Here is a 22,599-nt window from a genome sequence, read left to right as displayed (position 1 = left end):
TTTTTTTGGTCAACACGAAATCTCTGAACCACACAACTTATTCCAAACCTAAGGGTCCTGCATTTGGGAAGGTTTGTCCTTGCTTCAGTGGAAGCTGACCCAGCTCTGTGTTGCCAGGGTGTTTGGAGCAGGATGCCAAGGGCTAATACAGAGAACAGAGAAGCAGGAAAACAGATTGCTGCAGGTTTATCTCCATCCTTGTATTTCAGCTGGCGACATTCAGAGAAGAGGCTTAACATTGAAATTGCTAAAAATCTTTCTCCAGCCCTAATCTAACTCCAGTGCTACTCCAAAACCCAAATTTTCACTAAATTTATAAACACCTCCATATTCAGTGTATAATACACATTTCTCCAGGAAAATGTGAGACAAACATTCATAGGAGAATAGTGAGTTACATTTGATAACAGCTATTAAATGAAGGGAAGTACTTTTGGGAAAAAATACCTTACAACTTAGAGGAAGACAACCGCAAACTTTTGTCCTGACTGTACCTCCTGTACCAGGAAGACACCGACAACAAATTTGTTACTCATCCTAGATATGTTGTAGAGCACAGGCAGAAATGAGCCCTCAGCCCAGCGCAGCCCTGAAACTATTTCATCTTATGTGCAATGGATGGGGATGGCATGATTGATACAACCATACCTGTATCTAGCAGCACACCAAAGTAGCTTACCACAGTAAATTTGCATACTTGCAATCCTACTAATTTAACATCCTTGAGAGGATGCTAAAATATCCGAACAAACATTCCTCTACACGTTCCACTGCTGAAAGCACGAGGTGCAAGTGGAGCACACGGATGAAAGGGGAAGATGCAATGGGCAGGAGCTGATTAGAGGCAGCAGCCCTAGATTTCAGTTTTGGTAAAAGTAGGAACTTGGAGTATGCCTACTCCTAAACACGCACCCCTGTCATGCCAACCAGCAAGGAGTTCTTTCTCTTTTAAAAAAGATTGATCTCCAATTGTTTCCACCACTCTTTTTATACACTGACTGCTTGAGATAGGGTGACAGCTTCTTTGAAGTAGCCATCCCTGACACTGTTACCTTACAGTGGGGTACCAATAGTCCCCTTACACAGCCTGTCTTCAGCAGACTACAGTGTCACTGCAAGCTGTTTGCTCCTGGAGAAGTTTTTCACTCAGTATTAGAAAAACATTTTGTTTGATACTAAACTTTACTTGAAAATAGCTGTGTTATAAGCACCAAGAAATTAAAAAGTTGTCTCTCCCTATCAGAAATATATTATTACTAACCAACATTTTACAGCTGGTGGTGGAATAACACATGCCACTCATGGGCTTTACCCAGTCATTTGCTATCAGATACAACTGAGCAGAGGACGACTTACTTTGTTTGCAGAGCATTTTCACACCACAGTTAAAACACAGCCCCACGAGTGCTGCAGGCACCACAGCCTAGGAGAAATACTTAGAGCCAAATTCTGCCTTTTCAGAAATCCCCTCACTTAAGTCTGAAGTTTTTAGGGCCACCTGTTGAGCACACACCAGCATCACTTGCTAGGTCCACTGCCCCAGCTCCCTGGAAGACACAGCCTGGCAAACATTTCCCCTTGTGCACGCTGCTGTGATCCACTGTGGTCTGTTATGTTTTTTCACACTCAGTCTCCCTTGCTCTGCTCACACTTACACACCAAGACTTCCTGATCTTATCTTCCAAAATACAGTTCCAGTCTTGCAGATTTGAACTCCTGTCTGCACACACTTGGTGCGCATGTGATGAGCTCTTCATAGGGGACTACCCCACTGCCACCATGGCCAGAGCCTCCCTTCTCTCAAAACGAGTTTTGAAAATGCAGCACTATTTTGCAGGCAGCTCTCCTTTAGGCAGGAGAAGCCAGGAAAATCTTTGAAGCGCATTGTCACCATTAACTTTTTGGTCAAAGGGAACAACCACCGGTAGATGGCATGCAACCCAACACCCATCCACAGACACAAGGACATCCAACTACCATTAATTCATTTCTGGGGTCCGCAACACATCATCCAACCTACTGGAGATACCTGTTTCAGGAACAGATTGATTTTTATTTCTGTTCACTGACTACCGAGTAGCTCTGAGGTCGATACCTCGAGTTGTTTATCAGAGGTTGGTACCTTGAATTGTTTAGGAGAGCTCCCCCCACCCCACCACACACGCCCCTGAAGAGGAATCAGTACTTCAGTAGGGCTGTTTAGCACTACTATCAGCAAAATATCCATTAACAGTTACCCAAAGCTGACTATCCCCAAGTACTAAGGCATTAGTGGAAGTGGATGATGCATTGAAGACTGAATTTTGCTCATGCTTCTAATGAGAAATCAGAAGCTCTTTGTGCCTGATACCTTGTGCTTCATGTCTAGATTTGTCATGTTCAGGGGGATTGCTGGGATAGGGGAGAAGTGGGAGAAGTGAGTCTTGGTTTTCTCATAACATATCTGTTTGGGTATACCAGAAAAAAAATAATAAAATAAAATTTGGTAGAGCCTGTTCAGTCCTCTAGAAAGGAGGGAGGCAGAAAGCCTCCAAAATGATCCATTCTTGACATTCCACCCAATAACATACGCAATGCATTTTTCATGGGAATGTTACAAAGTCAGCTACTAAATGGAAATGTTTTGTCTTAAAGCACAGAAGAACTTTGAAAGTCTCTCTGGTGAATCTGATTATAGCTGCTTTGGACTGTTTAAGATGTACTATACTAGAAAATAATTATATTAATTTTCAGGACACTACAAATAATGAGAGAAATAAACAAAAATGAAATGCAATTTAAGGCTCAAGATTTCTTTCTGCAGTGGTTCTCCATTGCAGAATATTCTTTATGTCCTTCATCAGTCTTGTACTTGGTTACAGATGGAAAATATTAGCTCTGGTTTACAAAACATGGCCCCGTTTCCTGTAACACGGCACAGGTTGGACAAATCTGTCATTTGAGTAGTGTGTCTATTCTGTGGCCAATTCTGTAATCTACAAGCAATGTGATCCTAAACAAGGAATCTCATGTTAGCAGCCAAGATTGGAAAATCCCTGTTTAGTGAGATTGCTGCCAAAACCATCTCACTTGCTTAGGACAAACTAATTTTCAATCTGCAGTATGGGAGCTGTTGCTTTTCTTTTTTAGATTTTATTTTTAAATAAAAACGTCTCACTAAGATGACATACAATTGATTTTAAGAAGTGTAAAACAGATTTTGAAAAAGTTTCTAAGGTCCATGAGAAATATCATATTGTCTGTAAGAAAAAGTGGTCCATTTTGCATACAGTTTGAACAAATGCCATTCTGCAAATTTGAAAATTATCTTGGAAAAAACAGCAGCAAGACTACTATGTAAAAATAAGAGAACCCAGGGAGGGAGGGAGCAAAAAAAAAAGGGGGGGGGGGGGTGCCATACAATACAGATAGGACACGGATTGAGGATGATCTAGGTACAGCTTTAAACGAGAATTTGATGTGAGTTTTCAAGATGAAACAGGTTGATATAGATAACAATGAGTATATGGGATGATCACAACTAAGATGGCAGCAAAACTCAGAGGATTAAATATATCGAGGCTGGCAGAAGCAGAAACAAAAGAAAGAAGAAGCTGTCAAGTTGCGGATGACTCCAGCTGACCAGAGACCAAGAACATAGTGCCAATATTTAAAAATAGCAATCAGAGAAATTACTCCAAACAGTTACATTTAGGTAATTACTACTTGAAAAGAAATCTTGAAGGAAAGGAAAGAATGAAAAACTTGAGGAAAATGGAAAGCGAGTTTATATCCTAAACAAACTTAACAAGTATCGCGTGTGCCCAATTAAATTACTTTTTCTTCTAGAAAAAATATCAAAGAAGGTTGATGTAGTAGATCTCTCATGACTGGACATTAATGAACCATCTGAAATAGTAACACTGGAGAAATGTTACTCAGAAGATTAAAGATTAGCAGAGAAACTGCATTGTACATTGCATGAGAGGTTGAGCCAAGACAAAATGGAAATAAGTATTCCTGAGGAGTGCAATACCTAGTTGCTAGCAGAAATTGTAAAGAAAAGCCACAAGACAGTTTCTCTAAGTGTTTTAGTTCGTTATCTTGAGACACAAAAACTAAATACTCCAATTAATTAAGCTGAAGAGTAACACAAAGGAAACTGAGTGGCCCCTGTATGTAAGGAATTTGCCAAAACTTCAGAAAAACATGGAAAAGATTATGACCATAACATAACATTAAATGCTATGTTATATGTATGAGACTAATTGAAAGGGTTTTTCTTTACAATTTGATAGCTCATTACAAGCTGCTAACAATTGAGAAGCTGTTGTGTGCCTGAGCTGATCCTGTGATAGCTATCAGCATATAGCAGACTATCACAGAAGGCGTACTCAAGCAGGCATGGGGAAGTAATCATGCTGCTATGCAAGCATCAATGATATCTCATGTAGCACACTGTGCAGTGTTCAGCTCTCTTAGAAAGAGGAATTGAATCGGGAAGATGTGCAGAGAACAGTCACAAAAGTGATCCCGAGCCAGACATGGTTTCGTACAGTCTCACATGCCAGTTTTCCAGGGTTCAAATTCTATTTCTTCACCCTGTAGCTTTCTGTATGAAGAGCTTCATTTTGTTTTAATGAAGCTGGGGCAAGAGTGTTTTTGGTTTTTTTTGTTGTTTTTGTTTTTAACACCACTAGTGTAATTTTTCTTGCCTTGTCACTCCTTGCAGGAACTTGAATTTGAGTGCACTGCAACATCTCATGCTTGCTGCCAGCCTACTGAGCTCATGGGGCTGATGGCTTGAGGTAGGAAACAAGCGGTCAAAAAAGAGGAGGTGGGGGAGGTCACACTGTCAGACTAAGCTGTGTCTGGAGCAGTTACAGGACAGAAACCCTGATTTTCCACATTATCAGGGTGGCATCCTCTGAGCAGAGCAATCCTGTGCAATCTTCAAGGCCTGTCCAGCAGGTCTTGTACTTAGCCACATGCCATCAAACAGACACTCACCTCCTGCCCAATTTGATAAACACAGCACACAGAAAGTTCAGTTTTCATCCTCCAAGCTGCTTCAACACAGCAGAGCCTGGTGGGAATGCCAGCCCTGAGAGCCAGCCTGTGGGAGAGGGGTATGGGAGGCTCCGGGAAACTTCCTCAGCCTCCTAACGAGCTTCTCGCATTCCCTGGATCTTCCCTAGCAGAGTGCAGGAGCTAATAATATCCCTTTGCTTCTGTAATATAGCATTTCCTCCTCTTTATTTTAACTTTTATTGGTCACATTTTCAGCTGCTCCTCTGCTGCTTGACTGGGTCAAAAGAAGATATAAATCAACTTTTGCTATTTGCTGAACAATGAAATTGGTGCTTTCTCCCCTTATGAAGGATGAAAATTTTAAAACACAACTTTTATGTTTACTTTAAGATGTGATTATTTTAGTTAATGTTTAAAAGATTTTTACAAGACAACACAAATCCAGCTTTTCTCGGAGGAGGCAAGCACTTTCCTTAAGAGAGTCACAGTCACCAATAGGCATGAGAGGGACAAAGCCAGAATTCCTGGTCAGGGATGGGCTGGGGACAAGGGTACCTGCCACAACAAGCGCAATCATTCCCTGAGCCCAGGAGCCTCAACACGAGACAACTGCCAGGAAAACAAGGGATTTCCAAACAACCCGTGAGCTGCTGCACTTTTTGCTTTCAATAGCAATTTCTAATAAAACACACAAAGTATTGATTACACTCAATCCTAGGCTTCTTGAACAAGTGTGGAAATTGCACATTAAAACAAAATATACAATTCTGAATAGATAAGATGTATTCCTCTTAATTTGATAAATAATTGTGCTCTTAATATAAATATTAGAAGGCTTTGTCCAGATAGGTTCCTGAAATATTTTCTCAGCAGCAATAAATAGGTATCAAAAGATAGATAGCAGCAATGAGTGATTGGCCAAGGAAAAAACTTGACCTGAACATTTTTCTAATTCAGCAACTAATTTTGAACAACCGAAATTTAAGCTGCTTGTTCATCTAGGAAATACTATTAGCAGTACTTATTTGCTCTCTACTAGCAATCCATCTTTAGTTTCTCGTGAATGATAATCCAGGCTGCTTTTGCCTTAGGAACCACGGGTTATGTTTCCCACTGACCTTCTCCAGACATCCAAAAATAGGGAACCAGGAGAGGGATGGCTCCAAGTGCCTGCAGAGCCTGGGGGCTCTGGCTGCTTTGCACAAGAACTGCAAAGGAGGATTTCAGTTTTCCTTTTCTTGAATGCTTTTTCACCATTTCTGTACAAAGTTGACCATGAAAACACGCACTAAGTCAAATGTTTTTTGTCAAACAATTTATCTCTTTTCTTCTAAAGGAATCGTTTCTATAGATTCCCACAAATACTCAGGAAAGATATTTGGAGTTGTCAACTAAAAGAACCTTCTTTTTACCTTCTCCCTTTCTCAAGGTACATATAAACTTTTTTCCTTTGGTTGGTTGGTCTTGGTTTTCCTTTAACACAGAATTTAACGACATCCATTAAATATGAAAGTGTAAAACTGAAGTGACCAACACAGAGCATTTTTTCCCCTTTGGATAATCAGAGGGAACACCTACACAGCAAGGACAGGACAAAGTGAACTATATATTTAATATAAAAACACGAATGGAATCCCCTCTTATATGCTTTCTTTCAGCTAGAACATAAGTAGAAATACAGACAAGCTATCCATTTTTAAGATGACTTTTAACCCCATGCTACTTATTTTCAGTTTTCAACCAGAAGACCAAACTTTTTTTTTTTTTTTTTTTAACAAGCAAAACCACAGCTCCCCGTTACCATTCTTTGAAAGCAAAAGCCTTTTACAAGGATTATTATGATAAATTCAGCCTTGCAAATGCCACTCACTCACAAACTTACTCAATATTTAATTTCTGGAATGAAAAGATGTGTCAGAAAATCTGACAGTACATTTTCCATTATCGCACGTTCTGCTTTACCACATTTGCTTTCACTCCTGCAATATGCTTTTTGCTAAAACACAACAGACATCTTCTGTTCAGAAAGAAATATTAATTGTTTTAATTGTTTGGAATTTCATACCCTGTGCAGGTGTGAAAGGCTCCAGTGACTATTCCTCCAAGTGGTGTACATTTCAGCGGTAAACCACCACTAATTATCTAGGCATAAGTTACACTTTTCCCTTATTCTTTTTAAAAACAGTCCTGCAGGGGTTTTATGTAGCGCTGCCATTTTTGTCATTTTATACAGCAAGTTCTGGTTTTCGTTTTATTATTTCCACAAAGAAAGCTTCACAAGGAATTTTACTCAGATGCCCACTTCTTTAGGACATTTTCATACTACAGCCCCATTCCTTCCCACAAGTAATGGATTTGAACAACATAAAACCACTAAGAGCATGAGATGCAAGGCACTAGGAGCCACTCGGAAGTCATAGCTCAGCTACAGCACAGCTGTCTGTCGAAAACTACGCCAGTACATACATTACTCAAAACTCTTTAAGCACGCTCTTTATTACAGCCTTATTAAACCACTCTTTGTCTTACCCTACAGATTCACTTAAGAAGAGTACAAACTATGTTGAAATCCCAACTGCAGGTTTGGCACCACAGATGAGCCACATAAGAGAAATCTTGTCTAGAGAGATCGAGGCACAAACCCATTACCATTTCCTCCCCAAATGAGGGGATATTTTTGTCCTGCTACCCCAGCACAGTATTCATGGAAATGCTTGTTCAACTACCCATTAAACTTGCATATGGTACCAACACAGACATTTTCCCAATAAGAATGCATGCTAAAAATCAGTTGCCTCCAAATATGTTGATTAGACGCAGCCAACTGAACCACCCTGGGTATGCGACAAAGGCTGCTGATAGGGAAAAATGACTGCACAGTAAGAATTACAAGAAAGGCTTCTATTTTTTCCAATTAATTTACAAACACGTGTAGAGATTCATATTAAAGAGAAACCTGCTTTTAAATCACTAAATCCATTTCAAGATTATGTGAATATCTTTCCTTACCTAATGCTTATCACAATTTAATAGGGAAATTTGCCATTCTGGTGAAAGATGCAAAGACTGTTTTGGTTCAAAACATTTTGGATAAGGTGTTTTCTGTATTTGTCTGAGACCTGTTGGGCACTGGGGGTTATTCCAATTCTAATGTTATCCAGATGTTGAAAGTACTGGGACCAAGAAGGTGCACGTGAACACCAGCACGTATAATGGTATTTCAAGGTGATGGAAGAAAGCTTCAAAATTAAAACAGCAAATTTAATTAAATTCCTTGTTTGTCTAAAATAGACCTGAACATATGATATCAGAGCATTCAGGACTGCAGGCTTGAAAGAACATTAATCCAAGCAGAGGATGATACCCACGGGATTTCTGCAGGAAAGGTCACTGACAATATGTAAGGGATAACTTCACGTGTACGTGATCTCCAAGAATCAGTGAAGACATTGATATTGTGAAAACAGAGCTTGATTCAAAGTTAGTCTATCTAATAGCATCTCCCTAAAAATAAAGTAATACAAACGTGAACCGGTAGAAGAGCAAAGCAATTTAATTTCCATGTTTCGAGACTCATGTAGAAAAGTAATTTTGCTTTTCCTGATGGAAGCTTGAGATATTTTCGTGAACCTTATCTCCTAATGGGCGGCAGGGGGACTTTGTCACACTGCAGAGCAACAGTAGCAGTGCAATGAGAGGATGCTCTTAAAGAGGGGAAGAGTCGTATGAGTCGCTGCTGGGTTGTTAAACTTGCTGGTACTAACTGATAGGACTTAATGAAGGTCTTCTCTTAAAAAAATAAATGTTGCTTAAAAAGCACTGCAATGAGTTATGTTTACATCACCATCCCATGCTTTCACAGAATTTCACCAGCCTAGATCTTGCCATTACACTTATAATCCGGGTTGCCTGTAGCAATGTTATTTTGCTAGAAGTACTACTCCTTCTGCCTAAAGAGGTGCAAGATGCCCCTGTAACAACAGTACGGGTCTAGACCAGGCCTAAAACTTTATTCATCTTGCAGGTTGCCTCCAACCCTTCACCCAACCACCGCCCCACACCAGCAGCATGGGTCAAGGACAGGGGGACGTCGCAAGCTGCAAACCGTCACGAGCTGTCAACAGCCTCAGCAAATCTCACAGACATCTGTGGCTTATCAAGCCAGCAGCATTTTTCCTACATTAATCTCCACTAGGCCTGCCCCAGCTTTCATTTCAAAAGGCTTGGCATGGTATCTTCAAAAAAAAAATTAAAAAAATTTGCTCAATTTCTTCACATGCAGCTGGTTCGGAGGACCGCCTTTGAAATCCGAGCACATCGCAGAGATGTCGATATGCTCCTTGCAGGCAGCTTGCAGCACAGGGGACAGCACTAAGGGCTGCAAAAGGCTTTTTGGGGCTGCCCTCGTGCAAGCGCTCTCTGGTAGCCGGCGGGCTGGGGACTCACCCAGCGGCAGCACGCACGTGCCAGACGCCCTCCTCCAGCTCCCAAAGCCCAGGGAGGATGGTCACAGCAGCCTCTTGCCAGTTGCTGTCAAGGCTGGCACACTCCTTCCACAATGCTTGCGTTGGGTGTGGTGCCCAGAGCAAGGTGACAGCCTTTGCTGCCACTACACAATGGAAGCCCAGGAAACCACTCCACCGCCCCGCATGTGCCCTCCCCATGCAACCCCCCCACCCCACTGGCTACCCCCTCCTCTCCATGGTCCTCGTTGCGTGGCTGTGCCCTGCTGATCCAGAGCCTCCCAAGGGCACATCTCCCCCTCCTCGCTGCCCCAGAGATGCTCCTGTTACCACTGCACCATATTTTAAAAGGCAAAAGAAACCCATCACACCACATCTCCTCGACACCGAAATTTGTCTTTGGCCAACAAAAGTGAATTATTAAAGGTTAAGCTCCTGTTAGGACCAGACAGCAACAATCTGGCCTAATAAAGCCCCTAGATTTTTTTTGAGCTTCATGAAGCAAATGACAGCAACAAGGTCTTTCTTCCCACCCACCCTGCTTTTCTCAATAATAACCTGAAGGCTCTCTCACAACCTTTTCACAAGGATCTTATGGTGTGAGTGTTCGTTTAACACTTGCACAGCCAGAAAATATTAATGCAACCTTAGACATGAAAGCCTAGCTGCCCCAGTTTGCCTGGCACCTTTCCATGCCCTGTCACTTGCAGGTGGGGCAGGTAGACCTTACAGGTCTGAAAGCACAGGAGGAAGGGGGGCTGTGATCCACACAGATGGAAAGAAAAAGGACTAATGGTGTTTATAGTTACAGCCCGTCTTCGGTTCCAGCTGTCTCAAAGCAGAGTGACATAAAACACGTAAGTTCATTGTATTTCACAGGAGGATATCCATATGCTTTCATATCACATTAAAAATGTCAAAATATCTTTCTGGCCAGAGCATGCATGCCAGGAAAGGATCGGAGCAGTATTTTCAAAGTTGAGCATGCAGGGCCTGTCACCAGGCTGGCTCCTCTCTGCCAAAACCATCTCAGAAAAATTATCAATAGCTGTCCTCCTCCCCCTCTACAGCAAAGAAATTTGAAAGCAGAATACTTAACAACATATATGCGAAATTATTCAAGTCTAAATACATTTTAAAATCTAATGCAAACACATTGCCTTCTCTGGTCAAGGGAATGCTAAAAATTAAGTTGAATTCCTGGAGCCATTGAAAATAAACTCAACAAGCAGACTGTTAGCACATTCAAGAAGAGAACTGGTAGCTCACGTTCATCTCTTTTTAATGGTCTAAATACATCCAAGGCTAGGTTTATCACATTGTGGGCTTGAAGTTACCCACACTGAAGCTTAAGGACAGCTTTCAGTGTCAACGTCCAATAGTTGCCATTAGAACGAACAGGACACCAAGATACTTAGGCAGCAGGAATTGTGGCTAAATACAGACAAACTTGAAACATGTCTTTAGGTGGAAATTTTCAGCCAACTCATCCCAGTTCTGAAGCAGCTGAACTTTTATAGCTCACTTATTACCTCAGGCGGAGTTATAGCAAGGAGAGGTTGGAGGCCCATCAGCTTTGACAAAGGAATAAATTACACTAGAAGGTCAGAAATTGAATAATCCCAAGGATTTACAAAGAGGACTGCCAGAAACTAACAACCAATAACTCAGAAGAAACCTGGTCCAGGCTCAACTAAACAGCAGTCACTAAAATATAATTCCACACTAATTATTTCTCAGTAAACAAAGCAAATCTCAAAGAGGGTTTACACTGCACAACAAACATGTTTCTTTAAACTAGATTTCAATGCAACAACTTTAATGAAATCAGGCTTCAAACAGGCAAGGGACTTTAGCCCCCTGCACTGAAGTTACCACGTGTCCCACCTCTTGTGGGTGATAGTTTCAAAGCCTTGGGGCACTGGAACTGCTGTCCCAGGATCCCATGCTCTCCTCCAAATTCCATAACAACAAAAAAAAATCATTAAAATCTGACAAAGCCCTATGTTGCATCTTAAGCCATAGATAAATAATGCCTAAAATAAATAGTGTCTAAATTAAAGACTCACTTCCCTCAGCTAGATAGTAGCTCCCCACTGACAAACCCTAAGAAAAAAGTCTATTCTTGACAAATTCAAAGGATCGACACTGAAATCAGCAGAACTAAATTAACACAAGTGAAGTGGCATTGACTGTTCGGGGTTTAAAACCCTTGCCAATGGTTAGCAGCTTCTGTCTCTCGGTGCTCCTGCTACTGAACACCAGCACTAGCACAGCCCTTGGCAGCTTTCCTTGCTGCTGGGTTTGTCTGAACCAATGAAACCCTAGGAAAAATAAACAGGTTTAATTTACATCTCATCTGTTCTCAAGCCTGGTTTTGGAAAACTGTTTAGTAGGTTTGCTTCTCATTCATAATACCTCTTCTATATAAACCAGCACCATGTTAGTGTTGTACTCATGCTTCCTCCAGGCTTCAAGTTGACTGGTAATAGTTTCAGGCCCAGCATAAGGGTCTATAAGGGTCTGCTTTTGTGTCCCTAACTCAGGGCACTCCTCAGGGCATCCAACACTGCTCTTCAAGCTCAGCTGCACTCGCAGCACTCTGGAGTTACTCTGACATTGCTCAGCTTTATTGACAGGATGGCTGCAAACCCAATGTCACCAAACAGCAGCTCCCACACATAACCAGCAGTTTCACCTTTTGTTTAGTTGTCCCATGTCCTTTAAAGCTACTTTGCTATTCTTAAAGTTAGCTTGTTATCCTATGCATTCCTATCACTGCTGGTGTAGAAAGCTTTTTCAAGCCCCAGCTCTCAGAAGTGGAGTAGTGAAAAACATTTGCAGGGGCTTCGTACCAACAGTCCCAGGATGTCTTTTTATTTTAAGTTGTATTTTAGCAGAGAGGTATCAGCTTTGTAATGACACAACCGAGGATCAAGAAGCTTACAGTGTTAGGAACACCCAGAGCTGCATCTTACAGTTCAGCGGAGCCTGTAAAGGTATTGGGGTAAGTGGCATTCAGTATCTTTATAAGGCAAAGGCAAGGCAGTCTCTAAGAACAGTGTTATTGTCCTTCCTGTCCCCCTACACCTTCCCCCACCCCCTCAAAAAAAGAAAAAAAAAAAATGGTTTCCTTCCCCATGTTATGTCCCAGAAGACCTGGTACGCCCAGCACCACCAAGGTCAACTTCAAAGCAGGCTCCTGTTGATGTATTAATGCCACATCACCTCAGAGACTTCATGTGCCAATTTCTACAATAATTAGACTCTGCTAGCAAATAAGTGAAATTATTATTTTAATATTAGGCTTCCTTTTATCTTTGAAAAAGAGCATTTGTTTTGGCACTATCAAGACAAACCTTAATAAACCGACTGGCAAACAGTATGTTTAGCAATGAAAATGATACCCAGGCAGGGATTATAATATAAGCAATAAGAGGGAATAGAGAGATTTAGGAAAGGATGTGATTTATAATGACTTTAAGGAGGATAAGCTTCTACATCTGTGATCGCCTGATTGTATAATATTTTAATTGATTATCAGAGCGAACAGGTTTATTTTTTTATGTGAATAAAAGCTGTTTTACTTGAGCCTTCGTTTGCATTTATTTTACAGTCTGTATTAGCATGGATATTTTTCCATAAATTTTGGCTCCATCATGTTGTATTCATTCCACAGGCTTAGAAACCTAAATTAGTTTGGGCCGGGGGTGGCAGCGGGGAAAGCCTGTGGTTACACCTGTTACTCTACACAGTAGTGGAGGGGGGGGTTTCAGGATTTTAGACCAAAAACAGTATCACTCTGCTGACTCAGCCTCCTTTTCTTTACTCTTAGCAGACAGGTCCCCCAGCAATTACTGCTCTCAGCAGTGCTGAGAAATTCACTACTAAAAAATTCACTATTAAAAAGAAAAAATCTCCCTCCAACTCAGGGAGGGGCACCTGAAGCCATCCCAACACCCGCTTTTGCACCACCTTGCTGAAGGCAAGAGGTCCTAAGCAGGTAACTCACCCTCCATGCTCTTTGCTGAAAGAACCATAGAATGGCTTGGGCTGGAAGGGACCTTAAAGATCATCTAGTTCCAGCCCCCAAGAAGTAGGGGTTTTGGTTGCTTTATCTGTATACTGACCAGTCACACACCGGCTCAAAACTCAGGCAACTCCATAGGCGCTGGTAAATGGACAGGTAGGCACAGTGCCTCTCAGACTGGGCTGCTGCAAGCAGTGACTTAACACGTTTATGACAAAAGAAGGCATTCGGAAATATTTTCATGAAAGCTCGATTTGTAGAATAAATTGCTTGCCCGTACATACAAACTGGGTGCAGGAGCAGGGAGGGGAGCACACCCTGGGCTGTGCCTGCTGCCCTCAGCGAGCTGCTCAGGGGGCCAGGAGTGCCTATGCAGCAGCTGCACACTTACTTACAGCATCGGACCGACACACCGGAGGGAGGCATGTGCACCCACTTTTTGTTCAGCACGGATCAGGCCCCCTGCAAACAGGCAAGTGACTAACCTTCGCCATTGCAATCACACGCAAAAAGTGCCTCTTCTCTCTGATTACAAGCTAGCTTAGATACATATTGTCTAGTGTTAGGCAGGATGAATCCCAAGCTATATCCCTCTAAGGCAATTAAAAAGCTCTGGATTATTATTATTATTTTTTAATTAAATATTCCAAATCTAGCTCAGAATTAAGGACTTTGCCACCCTGCTGCCCATTTCCCTGAGTTCTGTCGTTACCCCATGAGATAAAGCTACAGGGTAAGGCCAGAAGGTTGCTCAGTTCCAGCCTCTGCCTGGACAGCCAGCAGCATGAGCATTCAGCACCTGCTTCTGAGGCTGACAAAAGAATTTAGGATTTGTACACTCCACCAACCTCATTCAGCACATGGGGACAGAGGCAATACAACAGTACAAAGTTTCAGGGTTCCTGAAGGTACAAGATCTGGGAGGTATTGGTTGATAGTCAGCTGAATCTGAGCCAGCAGTGTGCTCAGGTGGCCAAGAAGGCCAACAGCATCCTGGCCTGTATAAGAAGCAGCGCGGCCAGCAGGTCTAGGGAAGTGATTGTGCCCCTGTACTCGGCTCTGGTGAGGCCGCACCTCGAGTGCTGTGTTCAGTTTTGGGCCCCTCGCTACAAGAAGGACATGGAGGTGCTCGAGAGAGTCCAGAGAAGGGCAACGAAGCTGGTGAGGGGTCTGGAGAACAAGGCTTACGAGGAGCGGCTGAGGGAGCTGGGGTTGTTCAGCCTGGAGAAGAGGAGGCTCAGGGGAGACCTCATCGCTCTCTATAGGTACCTTAAAGGAGGCTGTAGCGAGGTGGGGGTTGGTCTATTCTCCCACGTGCCTGGTGACAGGACGAGGGGGAATGGGCTAAAGTTGCACCAGGGGAGGTTTAGGTTGGATATTAGGAAAAACTTCTTTACTGAAGGGGTTGTTAGGCATTGGAATGGGCTGCCCAGGGAAGTGGTTGAGTCACCATCCCTGGAGGTCTTTAAAAGACGTTTAGATGTAGAGCTTTAGTGATAAGGTTTAGTGGAGGACTTGTTAGTGTTAGGTCAGGGGTTGGACTGGGTGATCTTGGAGGTCTCTTCCAACCTAGACGATTCTGTGATTCTGTGAAGTCCTGGGCAGCCACTGGGAAGCGGGCAGAAGCAGGCAAATATTGAATGACTTCAAGCAAAAACAGTAGGAAAAAAATTACATACTATCTGTCACACAGCTAAAAATCTCTATCAGCAATAGCTTTTAAAGCTAAACAATGACAATATTCTGAAGAAATTTTATTTATGACATTAAAAAATTAGAAGAGCTCTTTACTCATAGCAGTTTGGGTTTTTTTTGTGTTTGTTTTTCGTTGTGTTTTTTTTTTTTTTTTTTTTTCAGAAAAATCAGGTCATAATTTTAAGTTATTCCTGAACATTTCCTAGTTGACATTTCCAGCGTTTTTTTTTTTTTTTTTACCAAATGCTTTATTTTCTTAAAAACAAAACATAGTATAGTTTCTCAGCACAAAACCCTAGAAGCCAAAAGCTTTCAAAGAAAAAAACATTTCACTGGATTTAATTAGCTACTTGAGAGTCAACTCATTTTGATAAAAGCTAAGGGTTATACATGGATGCTGAACTTTTCCTAAGAGGTGAGCAATGCAAATAAGCCAAATGAATAAGTGAAACACTGGCTCTGATTTCCATGACAGAAGAATGCAAAGTCTGCAATATCTAAGGCTATAAATTATTTCAGGGACATTCACACATGTAGACCAGCCTTAAATCTGTCAAGATTTAAGAGAATACTCTAATATTCAAAGTGAAATGACTGCTTATTCTTCTCTCCCTACAAATCTTAAAACCTTTATTGTGCAATTTCAAAGGAAAGCATGTAAATCCCTAATTTATGTTGAACAAGATCTGCAAGCACACAAAATATTTGCTTTTATTAGAACTGTTGGACAAGAAAAAGATGAGCCTTGAACTTGCCACTCCACTTGGTTTTCACTTGGTTTTTAGTTTTGAAGGGAGTGAACATCAAATTAAAATGAAGGCCATCCATAAAACATTACACAGTGCTGAGTGAAATCTGTCCCTAGGAAGACCAGTAGGGATTTTGCATGTTTCACCTGTATGAGATGCTTGTAGAGCACTTTGCTCCTGGCCTAAGGAACATTTTAAAGTCTTCCTTAGCTGCAGTGCCAGTTTTACCTTTCAACACTTGATGGAGCAATTTCCCTGAATTTCCCCTTTGCCTGGATCACGCTTCAGTTTACCTTTGTGCTACCTCAGTAGGTCAGAAGTGTTTCCTATCAGCTTGCTCCCTTGGTGCTCTTAAAAAACAACAACAACAACAACAACAAACTAAAACAACAACGCACAAAACATCTTTCATAGAGCCCTGCAGAAAGTTTTCCAACCAAGCCTTTACTTTTTTGTAGTAAGGCTATGCAAGAGCTTAACGTTCGACTCCTCATATTCCCACTTAATTTTTAAAAACGTGGAATTCCTCTGTTGTTGAAGTAGAATCTTAATTTAGTCTGAATAGTCTAAATTTCAGATTTTCTAATAGTCTGAATTTCAGAGAAAAAAAGGAAATCACCTAGGGATTTAGAGTACAAGTGTTAGGGCTTGTCTGGAAAGTCATCTTCATCCAGAAAAGAATTGGGATCACAGGCAGGCAGTGCACTTCCAGTATCCTAAGAAAAGGAGACCAGGAAGTTTGTTCTTGCCCCACTATGAGAAAGAATAGACTTCAGCACAGGTTTCTCTGCTCATAGTAACACAAGTCTGGTTTTCCCTCCCACAGAAAACATTATGGAAAAAAAATGGATTCACAGACAGCTACAGAAGTGGACCAAACTAACAGGTTACATATCAGCAATAGGAGACCTCACATTTCTTATGAAACATGGTCTCCATTTTATTAAAGATATACAGTTACAAGCTAGCATAGAAATAAGGATACAGGATGCTCTGCTGAAGGCTTAAAATCCACTGTAATCAATATACTGGCAAATTACAACTTTAGCAGCAGCAGTTTGGTATCTGGCTTGCTTCCTAATCCTTTAATCTCGCCTGCTACAACCAAGCTGATACTGCCAACAAATGCCATGCCATAAAAGGTGGGTATTCTCACATACTTTCCTATGCTTTGCATGATTAGAGCTTAAATCTACTCATCATGAACTTCCTGAGTGATAATGGGATTTGGGCAAACAGTCAAGATTTCATGGTGACACTCAAACTGTAGTCAAGTCTTCATCTAAGAAGCATCCCTTTAAGCGTGTCAAGAATCAGAATTCCCCTTTTTCCTTCCCTTTTCCAGTTTGCAAAATTTAGCTGTCTCACTTTGCAATGAGTGATTCCTGTTCTATATTATTTATGCAATGCTTTGTGCAGCTAATAGAGCTGAGGCTGCGAGTGAGCAGTCAGAGAACTGGGGCGACCCACATGTAAGATGACCAACTGCTTGCCTAGATCTATTTTAAAGAAATCTGCAACAACTTTCTCGTATCCTTGTCCTGCAAGGTATCTATTACATATTTTGTTTAAGAGGAAAGACATCCTAGGAACAGGCTACTGTCAGTTCATGCCTCAGGAGCTGAGCCAAAGCTTCTTGTATTTCCACTGGAATTGACATTCAAAAGGAAAACAAGTTGGGAACAAAAAAAAAAATCCCCTTTGATTTAATCTGATGCAATTCCAAAGCTGAGAAACAAAACGTACAAGGGAAGTAGGAGAGATGGGGGGAAAATAGAGAGGCAGAACAAACACAGATTCAGAGCTGTCAGATTTAAGAACCTTTGAATATAAAATTGAGAGAGACTTCCTATCAACATTTCAGCCTGCCATCTTGGACCAAATCCCCAACTGGCACAGACCAGTGTAGCTTTGCTGAAGTCAGCACCTATTTATAACAGACCGGGGCCTGGTGCTGCAGTCACGCAGAAATTAAGAGCTGGTTTGTACCAACATGGCTTCTACTGATCCCACAGCCGAGAAGGGGACAGGAGGCAGACTTCACATACTGTCACAGTGTCAAAAACCCTTCTCTACTTCTTCCTAAACCACTGTAGCAAACTGTCTGGGATAATCCAGAGAAGCATATCATTTCCTCCTTCACCTCTTTCTCCTACAGCCTGCATGCTTGCAAGGACGTTTTCTGAACAACTTGAACAACTTCCCAACTGACTGGAGATTAGAAATTGCTCTTACCCAGCAGCAGGAAGATAGATGCATCTCCTTTTCATCTGGCGCATGGTTTGGCTATGAACACAATCATTTGTTCGATCTCTCCAGGGCTAGGCTGGGCACAATACAGTCTGTCCCACTTTAAGTCAGAAGACACTCCATAAACTTGCTTAGCATATTTGCTTTTGTTATGTGGCTTTAAAGAAAAACACTGTGTGGGAACAACAGACCAGTGGAGTTTAAGGTAAACAAGCAAGTTTCTTCCCCCAGCACTACCCAGGCACCATCAGTGGAAACTCAGCCCCTTGAAACTACTTGGCTTCAAGGGTTGTAGTGAAACACAAACCCAGCACTGCAGTCTTGGAGTGCACCTTGTTCCTCTTCATACAGCTGATCATCTGAAAATTGTGCTGTCATAACCAAACACTAGTTGTTCCCAACTTTACATCCTAAACTTTATGGCATTTTTCCCCGTGTTGCTAATGGATTCCCCTTTTCCAACCAGAAATGGCTTCCTAAGCTCATGACCCAGTAAGACCTTATTTAAAAGGAGGCCCTGAGGAATGTATGGGAGAACACGAAAAAATTCACAACAAAAGTTATATCTGGAAACTTCCCAAGTGATGAGCTGAAACTTAGTTACAGGAAACATGCCGCTCCCGTTCAGCAACAACCTTGGCACATTTAGATTTTTTTCCCAGAAATCAAGTCTCATGTTGCTGTGAGACTGAAGTAAATAATGACTCATTAAGTGATCCTAGGAAGAAAAGCGAAGGCTTGCTCCACTCAAAGGTATTTGCACTAGGAAATCTGATAATGTCACCAACCACAGCCGCAAACATGACTTTTCTAGGTGCACCCACATCACTGAACCAGCAGGCGGCATGCTGAAATCACCCCCCTACATGCACAGTCACCTTCATGACGAAGCTTTGTTTTTGCTTCCTCAGAGAAGGATCGATACAGAAAAAGGTATACATCAGAGAGGCTGTGTGAAACAGCACTGAAGCACTGCCACTGCTGGTCTCACCAACACCAGGGACGCTGAGCCTCACAGACCAACTCTCACTGGAAGCCTTCTTCTAATTCTTCTTCATTTGGAAGAGATAGTACAAATACAATTCTTTAAACACCCATTATCATTGTACTCACAGCTCGTTCCCTACTAAAAACTTAGGCAAGGCCTTCAAAGACAAGATGCACCATATTCATTTAACAAATAGAAAAGCACAACACATGAAGCACGATACAGAGAATAGATGAGAAATGTCTGGTTTTACACAGCAAGCCTGTCACAGAGAGGGAGCCGAAGCCAGATCCAAAGCCAGAATTAAAATTAAATCTTCCCTTCATTTTGGAAACAGTGGCAAGACATCAGCACTGGCACAGGTTAAGCAGGCAATGCATTTATTCTCCCTCTGCTGCCTCATGCCTAGGAAGTTGGCTTGGTTGGGATTTCAGGGGGAAAGATGCTAACACCTCTGCAGTAATACTGTTCTTAGCAGCTTCTTTAGTACCTGCAAGAATGGTGTCCTGACCTTTGACAGACTATGGTAACAAAAAGTCATATATACTAGACTCAGAACTAGGAAAGTTCAATTTTAGAACAAAAGAGACCCTTCTATGCATTTTTGCAGCTACTGATTTGTGGCATATTCAGATCTGGAGGTTTAGGCAGGTCATTAAAATGCATAATACTACTACTAATAATAGAGAAAGATGTCTACAGATGTCTACTGTCTACAGTATTTGGGATATTTGTAGATTGGCTCTTAACTCCCTTTAGATTTATTACTTTTCTTCCAACTTAGACAGTCCATCCACAATCTTCCTACAATGATTCCTTCTCACTGCAGGTCTACAACTACATTATTTTTTCTTTTAATGGCCGTATTTTCCTGTGGGTGTTCCTCGGGCACGCACTGGCACTACAGGGTGCCATGTTGTCCAGGCCTTGAGCAGTACATTTGCCAAATGCAAAACCTGGCTTTTATCTGATTTTCATAAAACATGAGATATTTAGATTTAGGACCGATCCTACATAATAAGGATGTTTTTTGCTTTCATATGCCTTTAGGTTTCTAAACTTTCTGAAATACTTTAAATCCCATGCCCAAAGAGTGATCTTGGGCTGGAGCTTTTGGTTTTCTCTTCTCAAGACCAAACTGCTCATCTTCTCTGTGTGGCTGCCTTGGGGACGTTTAACATGTGTTTGTACACTGTGTTTACTGCAAAAACTAAGTGGTGAGGTATTCATTGGATTATAAATACGGACATGCTCTTTAAAAGCTTTTTACCTTTAAACAATCTGATCAACAAGCACCATGGTGTCACACACAAACAGATTTTCTGGACTCGCTCAACCAACTGCTTGTCAGCCCTACAAGTGGCTGCACTTTCTTGCAATTTTTTCCCTAACTCTTCCCCGTTTTACAGTCACTAGATCACAAAAGTCCTCCTGATAATTTAAGTGACTAAGCACTGAATGTTGCCAGTGCTGTGACCTTATCTATAAACCAAGTTGCTGCTCTTTTATGGCTCCCTGACACTTTTACAAGCTGACTTTATCACCACTGCAACCTCTTGAACATATTTTTGCTCAAATCTGCTACTGTCAGTAGTGCAGACAGTAGTAGTTCCTTCTTTAATCCAACATTTAAACTTGGAGAAGCTCTGGTACTACCTTCTCTTAAGGATGTAGGCAGCCATTTACAGAGAGGAAATGCTCTGCCATTATCAGCGGCTTCAAAGCAGTGCATTTTGTGGCTGTTTCCATCTCAGCAAATATTTTCTTTAAAAAAGCTGCAAAAGAAATATTTGTGATATTTTTGTCCTGTTTAGGTTGGATAACATCACTGCCGTTTTTCTCATCAGTTGCGTGCACAGGGTTTAAAGGCAATATTGTGGGCATCACTTGGCTTTGAATGTTTCTTCTAAATGAATTCTCTTGCTTTTTCTCTTTTCTACTCCCCAACTTCTTCTTCCCCATGGCCCACCTCCTGCTTTCTCACACCTGGCTGACAGGCACTCAGTATTTTGGTAAGGGGAAAATTTTGGTAATGGGAAAAAAAAAAGTAAAATTTGAAACATTTTCCTGACATACAAGACTTGTCTGCCAAGACAGTATGTCTTGTGGATGGCATAGCATTCTGAATAGCATTTCCTGTCAAAACAGGTTATGCCCAGATCCACATTCCTGTCTCACTTCTAACCCCATCCTTCCAGCCAGGCTAGCGAAAGCTGGACAATGCTGTCCTTCCCTCCCTGCACATGAAGCGCAATGCCGAGCACCTCCAGCTGGCTCCTTGTACTGCAGCCATTTCGTACCCCATGCCCCAACTAATCCATGATTGTTAGAGGACAACCTTCCAAGGGGAAATAAATGGGTGGCTGTGCCTGCTGCTGTTGCAACCATGCTCGACAGGTACCATACACTGCACAATCCCCTAACACAACACCAAGCCACAGTGAAACAGTCTTCGACCATGCTAGTCATCTCCACTGAGGTGCATGGGTTGGTGACAATTATCTCCACCTGAGAACCTGCTTCAAAGGACATCCTGCTGGAACAAATGAGCTGCTCCAAGCTAACATCTGCAAATACATTTCAACCCCTGTACAGCCAAAAGAAATGACTCAAATTCTCATCAGGGGCTGCTCTGGCTAGAAATACCTGGTCAGGAAAGGTTAGAAGGAGGCACGCGGCCATCTCTGACAAAGATGCTACCAGCAGTACTATTAAAAGTTTAACAACTGATCTTTCCGCTTCGTAATCCCTCACTTTCATCTGCAGATCGCTGTTTGAGTGGATTTTTCCTGAGCAGTTCAGGCACGCCCCTGCACTGCCCTTCTCCCAGTGAGCTGTCGTCCGCGGCGGCGTAAGGGAAACCAGCTCGGCCCACAGCAGGGTGGAACTATTTTAAGTAATAGTGTCTGATACTGGAGGAGCATGAAATTCAGTCCTGTCATAGCTGAGATGCCTAAGCCCCCCTTGGAAAGGAAAAAAAAATATTGCAAAATCCCTCCCAGAGGCTCATAAACTGAACGCTGGAAATTGCTCTCAAGCTGTAAGCCAGTAAGAGTTTAGTTCTGTGTCTCATAACTTACTGTTTAAAAAAATAATAATAATAGTAAAGCCACAGCTATCCACAGCAACAGTTGCACAGACATTTATACATCTATTGCTTAATGATTTGGTGGTGAGATGAGTTTTCTTGTCTCTATTTCAAGACCTGGTGTGTGCACGAAAGCAGCCCCCACAGCCACAACGCGCACTCAGCGGTACTCCTGGCTGATCTTCCAGTGCAGCAAAAAAGGCAGGGAGAAAAATGCTCAGTCACAGCAAGTATCTGCAGGCATACAGCCCTACACTCCCCCCTCCCCATTCTCTAGTACAAAATCTAGGACCAAAGAGTGCCATTGACTCAGTTTTAGTCAAATC

General features: G+C 42.0%; 2 long non-coding RNA genes across 13 annotated transcripts in view; one reads left to right on the top strand and one right to left on the bottom strand.

Moving 5' to 3' along the window:
* The window catches only part of LOC308195677, a 72,985-nt gene extending 59,924 nt beyond the window's left edge, over positions 1-13,061 (top strand). For 11 of the 12 annotated variants that reach the window (XR_013951715.1, XR_013951716.1, XR_013951717.1 and 8 more), the window contains 2 exons: positions 4,712-4,787; positions 9,035-13,061. This is a non-coding gene — a long non-coding RNA (uncharacterized lncRNA). The remainder of the gene's footprint in view (positions 1-4,711; positions 4,788-9,034) is intronic. The other variant, XR_013951725.1, reaches the window with a different exon arrangement.
* LOC308195680 overlaps positions 1-18,488 on the bottom strand; it is a 56,129-nt gene extending 37,641 nt beyond the window's left edge. Inside the window, exon 1 of the long non-coding RNA XR_013951729.1 lies at positions 18,183-18,488. This is a non-coding gene — a long non-coding RNA (uncharacterized lncRNA). The remainder of the gene's footprint in view (positions 1-18,182) is intronic.
* Between the last annotated feature and the right edge of the window lie 4,111 nt (positions 18,489-22,599).

Source organism: Anser brachyrhynchus (assembly GCF_964034855.1).
Source record: "Anser brachyrhynchus genome assembly, chromosome: 5".
Lineage (NCBI taxonomy): Eukaryota > Metazoa > Chordata > Aves > Anseriformes > Anatidae > Anser > Anser brachyrhynchus.
Note: the sequence above shows the minus strand (reverse complement) of the source record. Positions and strands in the feature narration are given on the sequence as shown.